This window comes from Rhipicephalus microplus, chromosome X, assembly GCF_043290135.1.
Source record: "Rhipicephalus microplus isolate Deutch F79 chromosome X, USDA_Rmic, whole genome shotgun sequence".
In the NCBI taxonomy this organism is placed as follows: Eukaryota; Metazoa; Arthropoda; class Arachnida; order Ixodida; family Ixodidae; genus Rhipicephalus; species Rhipicephalus microplus.
The window spans coordinates 119,146,934-119,158,942 of NC_134710.1; the positions used below are offsets into that span (position 1 = coordinate 119,146,934).

At 43.2% G+C, this 12,009-nt stretch overlaps 1 protein-coding gene across 12 annotated transcripts in view; it reads right to left on the bottom strand.

Moving 5' to 3' along the window:
* The window catches only part of LOC119176363 (ranBP-type and C3HC4-type zinc finger-containing protein 1), a 105,512-nt gene that overhangs the window by 55,143 nt on the left and 38,360 nt on the right, over positions 1-12,009 (bottom strand). The window contains exon 2 of one of the 12 annotated variants that reach the window (XM_075877488.1): positions 511-557. The exons of the other annotated variants lie outside the window; for them this stretch is intronic. The gene's annotated coding sequence lies outside the window, so the exon portion shown is untranslated. The remainder of the gene's footprint in view (positions 1-510; positions 558-12,009) is intronic. 12 annotated transcript variants of the gene reach the window in all.

Consider the following 12,009-nt stretch of genomic DNA (forward strand, 5'->3'; position numbering starts at 1 on the left):
AAAATTAACGACTTTTACGACTGGCTCTGCGGAACCTTATTTGAGAACCACTGGCTTAGTACATTCATATGTAGCACTTAATACTAATAGAGGGTGTTTTTTTAGATAATACAGATTCTTTATGAAAATTCTATGACAGTCAGGCTACTGTCGTTTTTGCACATAAACTCTGTCAAGGTGAAAATAGTTTCCTGCAGCTAAAATGATGTTGACGAGACTCATTAACAGAAACTTGTGAACTTTTTAATTATTAGCATAAGGGCAGTTTATATTAGAATATTGTTGTGCATAATTGTTTATGACACACCCTTTATTGGAAATCATGAATCTAGTACCCAGTTTGCGATATTAGTCATTGATTTCCAAGGGCAAAATCCAAGGTGATTGCACCAGGTGCGCACAAAGTGCGCAGAAAAAATAGAACAGCACATTACAGGGAAGTGACAAAATTTTAATCAGGACGCACCAAAGCAGAATCTTGTCAGAAAAAATTTGATTTATTCCACGTACCTTGAGAATTGATGTCATGCAAAACATGCAGAGGGATGATGACCGTGCTGTAATTTTTTTATTGAGCAAAATGTTACCCCTGCCATTCCCACTGTATCATATTTCATACATTGAAAATTATATCTCAATAAGGCCACTAAAAGCTACTACTATAGGTGTCACGATAAGCAGCTATAGGAGATTTGGCATGTTATGAAGAAGGTACAGCGACTTACATATTATATGATACTAAATAATTATTTCCTATTAGTACTAATTAGGTTATACCTCAAACAAATCGTCATTATTACTTTACATAAAATTATCTGTACAAGAAGAGTAAAAACAGTAAGCATTTTGTTGCAATTTTTCTGAAGACATAACTTCTCCTGGGCATTACAGGGTTAAGATGTGTACAAATGTAGTACGCACAGATGCATATTAAACAGTCACATAGATTTTATTTAAACAGTTGTTTATCGTGCGTAATGATGTCAACAGAAACATGGGTATTAACTAGGCTTGTGCAAATACTGAATTTTAATATTGAAGCAAAAAGTGACTTTGGTCAAATAATTTCAAATCAAGTTTGACTAGTGTACATAGCACATATTATAACAAAAACCGGGCATATTTTTACAACCCAACTAACCAGCACAATATTTTTTTAATTGAAACAAGGCATATGCAAATGCCATCTTTTTTCATTAAAAAGGAGCGGAAACAACCTTGAAAAACAGCAGGATTTGATTTTTGGTAAAATGCAAGTGACAACCTAAAAATATGAACTGTTATAAAATTTACAATAACTAGAGCACACAAGTCATCACATCAAGCTTTTAAATTTAAAAACTGATGAATCGATGTGAGGGCAATATATTCCTTTAACCTTAAAATAGAACTTTGTAATTGTGTAGATTTTCCTCGAACAAATGTTTTCATAGTTTAGCTCCCCTTTACTGCTGTGAAACCACTTTTACAATAAGTTACATATGAACTGATAAATCAAGATGTGAGCCGACTGATGAAAACACATAGTTGAATAATTAGGGTTAACAGTGGAAGTGCCTCAGACAAGCTAGCTGACATTTTGATAAGAGGACCTATCTTTGTCAAGGGTGCCTTGTCATCCTTGGTGTGTTAGGTTTAAGGGGGTTAATAGTGATTTCATCATCTTATGGTGGCACGTGTTCCTGTTGGTAATTGCCATCTGAAAAGGAAAAATCTATAAAGCAGAAAGAGTGCAGCCCTCACTTCATTTCAAGTTAAGTTACTATGATTGTCTTCTCAAAAGTAGGGGAAGAGGGAAGCAAAAAGAAAAAAAAGTAGCCAATGATGACAAGGCACCTTTGACAATAATAGGTCCTTCCATCGAAACACTGGCCAGCCTATCTGAGGCACTTCCACTTTCACCCTGATTATCCCACTATGCAAACTATATAATATACATAAGAACAGGTGTTTTCACAGCATAGCACTCCTCATATGCAGCAAAACCTCCTTTAGAAGAATTACATGCGGATTAACATACATTTATTCATTCATTTCGAATATTTCGAAATTTTTGGCAATTTAAATCAAATAGAAGCAAATTCAAATACAATACTATTAATTCAAATATTCAAAGCATTAAAATATTTGCACAAGTCTAGTAAAAATGCTATAGCATTGAAAAGCTTGTGTCACACGAATATCAGTGTCGGCGTCATTGGTTGTGAGCGAAAAATCAAGAAAAATGCAAAGAAAATAAATAATAAAAAACTTCTGGGTTCTAGTGAGGCATTGAACTATGCCAATTGCATGGCAATCAGGCGTTCTACCACTCAGGCGTTCTACCACTTTGAAAATGAAGTGAAAAGAAACTTCCTCCGTTGTGCGTGACAGAAAAATACAGAAAGTTGCAAATAAAATAAGTAATAAAAATTTCTGGTTCAAGCAAAGATTAAACTGAGCCCGTCTGCATGGTAAGCAGGTGTTCTACCACTCAGCCACGTCTTTGCTTGATAATAAAGTGAAAATAACTTTTTCTTTACAAACAGTGGTGTACCAACTCTTTTGCGACTCAATCATCAGCTTGTATATATATATATATATATATATATATATATATATATATATATATATATATATATATATATATATGACATTGCATTGCTGAGTAACTCAGGGGACGAATTGCAACTCATGATTACGGAGTTAGACAAGGAGAGCAGAAAGGTGGGTCTTAAAATTAATCTGCAGAAAACGAAAGTAATGTACAACAACCTCGGAAAGGAGCAGCGCTTCGAGATAGGTAATAGTGCCCTTGAAGTTGTAAAAGACTATGTCTACTTAGGGCAGGTAATGACCGCAGAGCCTAACCACGAGAATGAAGTAACTTGAAGAATAAGAATGGGGTGGAGCACATTCGGCAAGCACTCTCAAATTATGACAGGTAGATTGCCACTATCCCTCAAGAGGAAGGTATATAACAGCTGTATCTTGCCGGTACTTAGCTATGGAGCAGAAACCTGGAGACTTTCAAAGAGGGTTCAGCTTAAGTTGAGGACGACGCAGCGAGCAATGGGGACGACGCAGCAAGCAACGAAAAGAAAAATAGGTCTAACCTTAAGAGACAAGAAGAGAGCAGAGTGGATTAGGGAACAAACGGGGGTTAAGGATATCATAGTTGAAATCAAGAAGAAGAAATGGACATGGGCCAGGCATGTAGCACGTAGACAGGATAATCGCTGGTCATTAAGAGTAACTAACTGGATTCCCAGAGAAGGCAAGCGGGTTAGGAGGAGACAGAAGGTTAGGTGGGCAGATGAGATTAAGAAGTTTGCGGTTATAAATTGGCAGCAGCACGCACAGGACCGGGTTAACTGGCGGAACATGGGAGAGGCCTTTGTCCTGTAGTGGACGTACTCAAGCTGATGATGATGATGATGATACATATATATGAAGACCAAGAGCTTGATCGACCCGCTCGCAACTCACGAATTTCGGCATGAAGAAAATTATGTTGATGGCAGCCTCCCCAACAGTGTATATTTGTATCATGCAATGAAATGTTTAGTGACTAAAAGCAGTTCACAAAGAATTGAGTATTTAAATGCGAAGCAATCCTTAGAGACCCAAAGGTAGTTTGAGCGTTTCTGTATACTGATCTACCTATCTGGTATACTATGTCCAAGTGCTCTTGTATTGCCACATCACTTTATTACATACCAAAATCGGCATAAGGGGGTACAAGGGCATGAAAAGATGTGTCTGGTTTCAACATAAACAACAAAACAACATGAAAATCATGTCCTGTACGTCATGAAACTCTCTCTTTCAGTCATGTGTGTTGCATACTCGTACACCACACGCTGCGATATGTGGGTATGCGCCTCAAAGCTTTTATCTACATAAAAGCAGCGGCAACAGACGTTCATAATTTAAACGCGAGAACCTTTGAAAAATCCTGCATCGGCAGCCTTGACCCGACGACTGCAAAAATAAAGATCAAAATCCCAGCAGGAATCGAACTCGAGAATTTCGTGTAGCAGTCATGTATTCGACCCCCACCAGGTCTTCGATTGCAAAGTGATTATGGTTATAGTGCAAGCTATCTAAATTTATAACATGGAGAGAAACATTGCATGCACACTCCTACTATACAGGCGCACGGCATGTCGAGGTAACATCAATTGTGGGTTCAGTTGGCTTCACTCTAATAACAGTCTCATAAACCTTATATACGCACTCATATGACTCTGCAAGCTATATAAAAGCATTGTTGGATAATAGTGGAATGCGTCGACGAATGATATTCACATCATCACACTATAGCGTGCACTTCATTTCAATATTTTTTTACGTCCGTGCCCTGACGTGAGTTAAGAGGTTGCATCAGGTAATAAATTTCCCTTTGAACGCCAGTGTAGTCGACCACTACAGCTCCATTGACAAGAACACGATGTGCCCCATAAAGCCTGTGCAAAAGGAAATAAAAAATGTGGCATAAACGAGTACTCGCAGACAGCTTCGCATGAAATCGATTCCTACAGTTCATGAAATTTTAACGCCAAACAGTTATATGTGTCGGGATTCAATAAGACTTCAGTGATGCATTTCCGTCTTGGAAACGATGTCTAAAAAATGTGCATAATCACATGTCAAAGAAAAAAGTTCCATCAACAGGCATCGAATTAATGATCTCTCAATCCACCACCACAAGTGCTGAGCATGCTATCCACGGCGCAACAGCCATAGATTCTAACTGCTGCACAAACGCGCCTTATATATCTCATACACAAGAGGGCGACAGCGGGGTAGTGTCGTTTTCTTATAGCAGTAAAGTAGTTCATCATTACTTTGGCCTCAGCGATTAGCCCCTGCAACAAGTACTGTCACGCCTTTCTCGTTCAGCACGTTTTCAATACAAATACGATTTTGTCAATGAATTAACGTACCGCGAGGTGGCAGTCTTAGTCCATTGGTCAGTCTCGCCTATAGTGTCCATCGAAACCAAAAGTAGCCCTGTGACACGCACCTGCCTTAAGGGGCAAAGCACATTGTTTACACTCATTGCATTTGTATCAACATTTCTTAAAGGACCCCCAGGCACCTGCATAAATACACCAATAGAAACAGTGTAAGCAAAGTTTTCTTTTGAAAGAAAAAAATTGTGGGAGATTATAACGTTAAACTATGCCTCCTTGCTTCCTTGTGAAATGTTCCTTAGCTGTATATGATTGGTCAAAACGTTCCAGGTCATGCACACAGCACCAGCTTATTATGCGAGGCAACAAATGAAGCGAAAATGATCCATCATGCAGTGACAACTTATGCACGACCACATAAAAATAAGGGAATGAACTATTTTCAATACGACATATTGTTTGCCATTGCTTCTTCGGCATCCACAATTTTCTATGTGCCATAAAATCGCTTGCTTGTTACATGAAGTCACGAATTAGTGTAATGTCATGGTGTTAATTACAGTCCATGCAGAATAAACAGTAAGTTCATGTGCTGAACTATACCTAACACTTTTTAGAATAGATGAAGGGCATCTCCTTCTATATGAAATTCAAGTAGGCCAGCTACCAGTCAAATGAGCAGCGGCTATACTTATAGCAGCTGGCGAGATGGATTGCAGCATAAGGGCGTTTAGCAGTTTGCGTGTGTATAACCTCTGTGAGCTCATCTTTTCTGAGAGCGACAGGAGGAGAGAGAACTAAGCAGCGCTGCACTTGTGTGCTTCTTTGCTCTCGAAGTTGTATCTTGAGCTGTAAAGGATAATTCAAGTGGAGTGAAAACTAACTTACCCGACTTTTAATTAAACCTTCATAGTGCTAACAACCATAGTCTCTCGCCTTCTCATTGGTCTGGTGGGTCAAGTTGTGGGGCGAGCTTAAAAGCTGAGCTTGCCACTGTGCTCGAGTTCACTGCTACATTCATCCCCCCTTTGCAAGCTGCCGTCATCACACCAAGTTACCATAAGCAAGGCTGATCAGGTTTATCAGAGACTAAAGCGGAAACATTTTTTGGCGCTTCTAGAAAACACTAAAACATTAAAAAAAGATTCGTCAGACTCATTTACTCACAGCATTCGACAGAGCATCTTCAATGAAAGAAGCAGCAAATGCTTTGACCGGTCCATAGAAAGTTTACTAGTTCCCATCAGTAACTTGATCGGTCAGTCACAGCAAAATAAAAGCATGAACAAGTGATGTAATGCTATAGGGCCTCTGTTCAGTGCTAGCCTGCTCTGCAATGCTACAGCACAAGGCATGAAAACTTCGCACAGGCAGCCTGCGCTGCAAAGAGCCTACAAAGTAAATTGGCATAGTAGAAATGTTGGAAAATTATATCGATGATGATTGATATGTGGGGTTTAACGTTCCAAAACTACCATATGATTATGAGATACGCTGTAGTGGAAGGCGCAGGAAATTTTGACCACCTGGGGTTCTTTAACATGCACCCAAATCTGAGAACACGGGCCTGCAAGATTTCTGCCTTCATCGGAAATGTAGCCGCCGAAGCCAGGATTCGATCCTGGGACCTGAGGGTCAGCAGCCGGGTACCTTAGCCACTAGACCACCGTGGCGGGGCGAAAAATTATATCGTAACATTCCCTCATAACAATATATTTGAGTGATTGCTATGGTGAAAGAAAACTTCGCCTTAGTTGTTGGTTTCCTCAGCGTGCAGCCAAGAGTGACTACTGTCTAAAGTGGGGGTGCTCAGCCTCCTTAACCTTGCTCAGTGAGAAAGCTAGCACCCCCCTTTCCCCCCAGCTGATACGCCTATGTTTACAAACCTATTCTGTATACCGACTTCACAATAAAATATTGCAACGGGTATGAGCCGAGAGAGGAGAAGAGGAGGAAGACGTGAACTGGGGCAGAGACTGACGCCATTACTACCGAACCATCAACTTCGCCCTGCTAATAAACACCCTTCGACTTTAACCGTAACAGTTTTGTGGTGGAGATGCTGGGCACTCGCTCAAGACGACGGAGCCACTGCCGCTAGGTCCTCGCCGAAGCCGACGCCTCGCGCGACTGCCTCCAACACTACCGGAACTCGCGATGTCAAACAACGGTGACCTACAGTCATTTTCAACTCCTTTGACGCGGACACCCAGTGCCTGGATGCGTCAGTTGGAGCCACGCCCTTTCTCAGGGAAACCCGGCAAAGACATGAAAGATTGACTGACACACTACAAACGCGTGAGCAAGTGCAACGGCTGGGATGCTACAGATCAGCTAGAGTATGTTGCTCTCTTCCTGACAGACACTGCTCTTGTGTGGTTCGAGAACCACGAAGAGTCATTAACAACCTGGGATCACTTCGCTATCCAACTCACAGAGTGCTAGGGGGATTCCACTGCGAAAAGAAAGCGAGCCGAGCAGACATTACTTCAGCGTGCTCAAGTGCCAGGTGAGATTTGTACCACGTACATTGAGACAATCCTGAAGCTGTGTAAGACAGTGAATCCTCGTATATCCAAAGAGGACAAAGTCGGGCATCTTCTGAAAGGCATTACCGAAGACGTGTATACCTACTTGATTGGCAAGGAGAGCCTCAATTCGGTAGCTGATGTGATTCATCATTGCCACACGTTTGAGACCTTGAAGCTACACTATATCACGCCAAAGTTCGGCAGGTTGGCGAATGTTGCGACGGTTGCAAGCATTGAGGACAGCTGCAGTATCCATTGGGACCTTGCTACCACTGTGAGGCAAATCGTCCATGAGGAACTCAAGCGACACAGCAAATCAATGAATGCCGTGAAAGCCGAGCAGCTCGGTTGCGTTTTTAATCAACCTCACGAAGCTGCACCTGTGGTTTCTTCGCTGTCAGCCATACCAGGCGTTGCAGACAGTCGAACCCATCCCCTACAACAGCACCGCCATACGTTTCCTGACGACGTGACGCATGACCAATGCGCTTATCGGGGTACGACGACGAATCGGCACTTGAAAAATCGTATCTACTACTCGCAGCGTCCGAGGGCGGCTTATCCCGAAGCCTACAACGTCGGTTGCCCTTCACCTGTTTGCTACAGCTGCAGTGCGACGGGAAACATCTCTCGTTTTTGTCGCCATCGCTGCCAGACGAGATATGGCCCACCACCGACTTGGCCTAACTTTGAAGGCATGAACGATGATCATTGGCCGGCAGAACATCGCGCAACAAACGCTACAGGCTCACCACCCAAGAATTCCTTCCGCCATTTTAACAGGAGGAGTGACTCGCCAGCATCAGACCGCAGCCTGACGGCACCAACCAGTTGCTCATACCGTTTACCACCCCCACGGCGTCGTTCTACACCACCGCCTCCATCAGGAACCTAGCCGGCACGGCTGATGGAGGCAAGGTCGCCAGCCGGTCTCAGTCTCTGTAAACTGCTCCTCTTCATATTATGATGTCCCAAAGCAAAGTGTATGTGTTAATTGATAGTGTGCCTGCAACTGCGTTAATGGATACTGGTGCTACGATTTCAGTCATGAGTGCCACATTCAAGGAAAGACTTTGTCGGAAAGTTATGTTCCTGTGGAATGGTGGTGTGACGCTTCGTAGTGTCAGCGGAGAGTGCCTCGTTCCTCTAGGTATTTATGTTGCAAGTGTTTCGTTTGGTGCTGAATATCTTGTCACGGAATTTTCGGTATTACCGCGGTGCATTCATGATGCGATTCTTGGGATCGACTTTCTTCATTATTGTGGTGCTTCCGTTAATTGTGGCACAGGCGAAATTACGGTGAATAACATGCTTTTGTCTACGCTTGCTGAGACATCTTTACCAGAGAAAAAACTGTTTCATCATGTTAAATGATTCTCTTTTAGCGCCGTGGTCTTTATCATGTGTTCCTGTTAATCTTGCTGTTGCCAACCTTTCATCGTTTGACGTGCAAATTCAACCACTTGCGACGGGTTGCGTGATGAAAAATGTACTTGTGCCTCATTCTCTCGTGACAGGTGTGAACGGTGCCTCAAGCTTGTGGGCTTTCAATTGTCCTTCGGTGCCTGCTGTTCTTCCACGTGATATGAAGCTTGCTGAGTTCGACAGAATCATGTACGGCACTATCACCATTTTAAGCGAAGAGCAGCAGTATGAAACAAGCGAACCCCAGCAGTCTGAAACAAGCGAACCCCAGAGAAGCAGTTCTGAAGAAGAGATCTGAAGAATGATCAGCAAGTCGCTACCCTCGCATGAACGTCACGCTCTTGCACGTGTCCTTATGACACATCTTTCGGTGTTCGATTTCACACAAAGTGACACGGAGACTTCACTACCTCGTGCTCATCACAGAATTGACACCGAATCTGCACACCCCGTTCGTCAAAAACCTTACCGCGTGTCGTCAACAGAAAGGGCAGTGATAGCTGAAAAGGTCACTGATATGTTACCGAAAGATGTTGTCCAAGAGTCATCTAGTTCGTGGGCAGCGCCTGTGATCTTAGTAAGAAAGAAGGATGGATCATGGCGCTTTTGCGTAGACTGGCTTGTTGGGTTCTTCGACTTCAGGAGTACGACTTCGTCATCTCGTTCAAGTCTGGACGCCGCCACGCAGATGCCGACTGTCTCTCCCGCCTTCTCCTAAAGAGGACTGAGTGTCAAGAAGACAGTTTTGATGACTGTTTTGCCTCCATTTCTTCCACATTCCCAGACTTAAGTACTTTCAAGAACGAGCAAGAGGCTGATATTAGCTTGGAGCCATTACTTGCCGCGGCATCGCGTCCTCAAGCCAACGGCCGCTTTTTGTGTCCGTGACAGCCTTCTATACAAGACAAATTATTCGGCTAAAGGCGCACGCTTCTGTCTAGTCGTACCACAAAGCCTCCAATTTGACATACTGAAGGCCATGCACGACGATGCGACAGCTGGTCACTTGAAGTTCATCAGAACTTTGAATAGGACACAAGAGCGCTTTTGCTGGCTCAGAATGCAGGACACAGTCAACACTATGTCGCAAGTTGCGAACAAAGCTACAAGCGGCCTACGACTCCTCCGCCAGGTCTTCTCCATCCGCTGCCACCTCCTCATCTACCATTTGATCAAGTTGGTATCCACCTTTTGGGCCCATTTCTATGCTCGGCTAACAACAATCGATGAGTGATAGTGTGCGTCGACCATCTGACTCGTTACGCAGAAACTGCAGCGATACCATCCTCGACAGAGGCGTGCGTGGCCATGTTTTTGCTTAGATTCATCATTCCTCGGCATGGCCCTCCCAGAGTGATTATTAGTGATCGTGATCGTCAGTTCGTTGTGGATGCCGTTGAAGAACTGGTTCGTTTGTGCAATTCACAGTTCCGCCATTCATCCCCGTATCACCCTCAGACGAATGGGCTGGTAGAACCTGCGAACAGAACTCTGACTAACATGTTAGCCATGTACGTATTGTCTGACCACAAGGACTGGGACGACGTTTTCCCCTTCATTACTTATGCGTTTAACACGGCCAAACATGAGACAACCAATTACAGTCCTTTTTACCTCATTTACGCACGTTCACGGTTAAGCTGCATCGATACTATTCTACCATTTAACTTCCATAGCGACTACTCTGTCTCCTAGACACTCTGCCTAGCCGAAGAAGCCCGGAGTATTGCTCGTCTTCGTACTGTGGCTTCGCAACACCGATCAAAGGAAAGCCATGACAGCCACCATGAGTCTGTGCAAAGGAGATTTTGTGTGGTTGTGCACGCCACAACGTAAACGGGGCCTATGTGAAAAGTTTTTACCTCAGTACAGTGGCCAATTCGTCATTGTTGATCGCTTGAACGATTTGACATACGTGGTAGCACGGCTGACATCGGCTGGCAGTCGGTCAAACCGGACCCAGCTGGTACATGTCGCCCGCCTTAAACGGTTTTACCCTCAACATTCAGAATGATTTATACTCGCCCAGCGGGCTTCGTCTGGGAGCCGGGAAATGCAACGGGTATGAGCCGAGAGAGGAAAGGAGGAGGAAGACGTGAACTGGTGCAGAGACTGATGCCATTACTACCGAACCATCAACTTAGCCCTGCTAATAAACACCCTTTGACTTTAACCATAACAATATGTAATATCGTAGTAGTACTGCGTGGCACAAGCATACATTGTCATTGGGTATCAATACGTACGGTTATCATAACGACTTCGTGGTTTAAACACAGCCCCCCATTACAAAAGGCGCACATGTTACTGCACATATTCCCTTAAGACCACGTAGTGCGTGTGTGGCAAGATCGAAAATATTTCCCGCACATAACTTCTCACGATTAGAAGCATGCTACCCATTAAATAGAATGCAATCATAACCAAAAGCTTCATTGACACAAGCCACTTTTTACTTTGTTGATTACATTATAGTAATCTACAGTTTAGACTTCTGGAGTAAGATCATAAAATAAAGAATTACAGCATATCCACAGAGTGAATGATGATGAGTGGGACGAAGTGCTGGAGGGTCTCATCCCCAAACTGTGAACCATCCACGAATATCGCCCACTACATCATCAAAGACGTGACAAACACTGTTCATATTCATACAAGAAATTTTATTATTGGTAAGTGGTAGCTATATGTCGCTTCCATTCCCCCTTCATTATAACAGATTATGGTCGGTGAAGTGGTGGATCGACGAAACAGTGAGCAGTTTGCAAAGGTGGAGCTATAGGCAGTCACGTACAGACAAGGGATGGACACAGTGGGACAATCTATGGTTCTTTAACGTGCACCTAAATACAAGTACAAGACCATCTTGCATTTCATATTGACTACTTCAAACAGTATTTGATTTATGGTCAATTAAGTGGTGGATCAGTGATGGGGCGTAGTGGGATGTTTGCAAGGACGAAGTAGTGGGCAGTTTGGCAAAAGTGGAACTATAGGTGGTCACGTACATAGATAGAACGAATGGACAGACCCACACCTTTGGGAACTTCACCCCTAAAAACTATGCAATAAGTGGTTGAAGAGTGTACTAGGAACAGGATATCTCTATCGCATTCAACTTTTAAAGACGAATCTTAAGGGTCCCCTTAATTTTT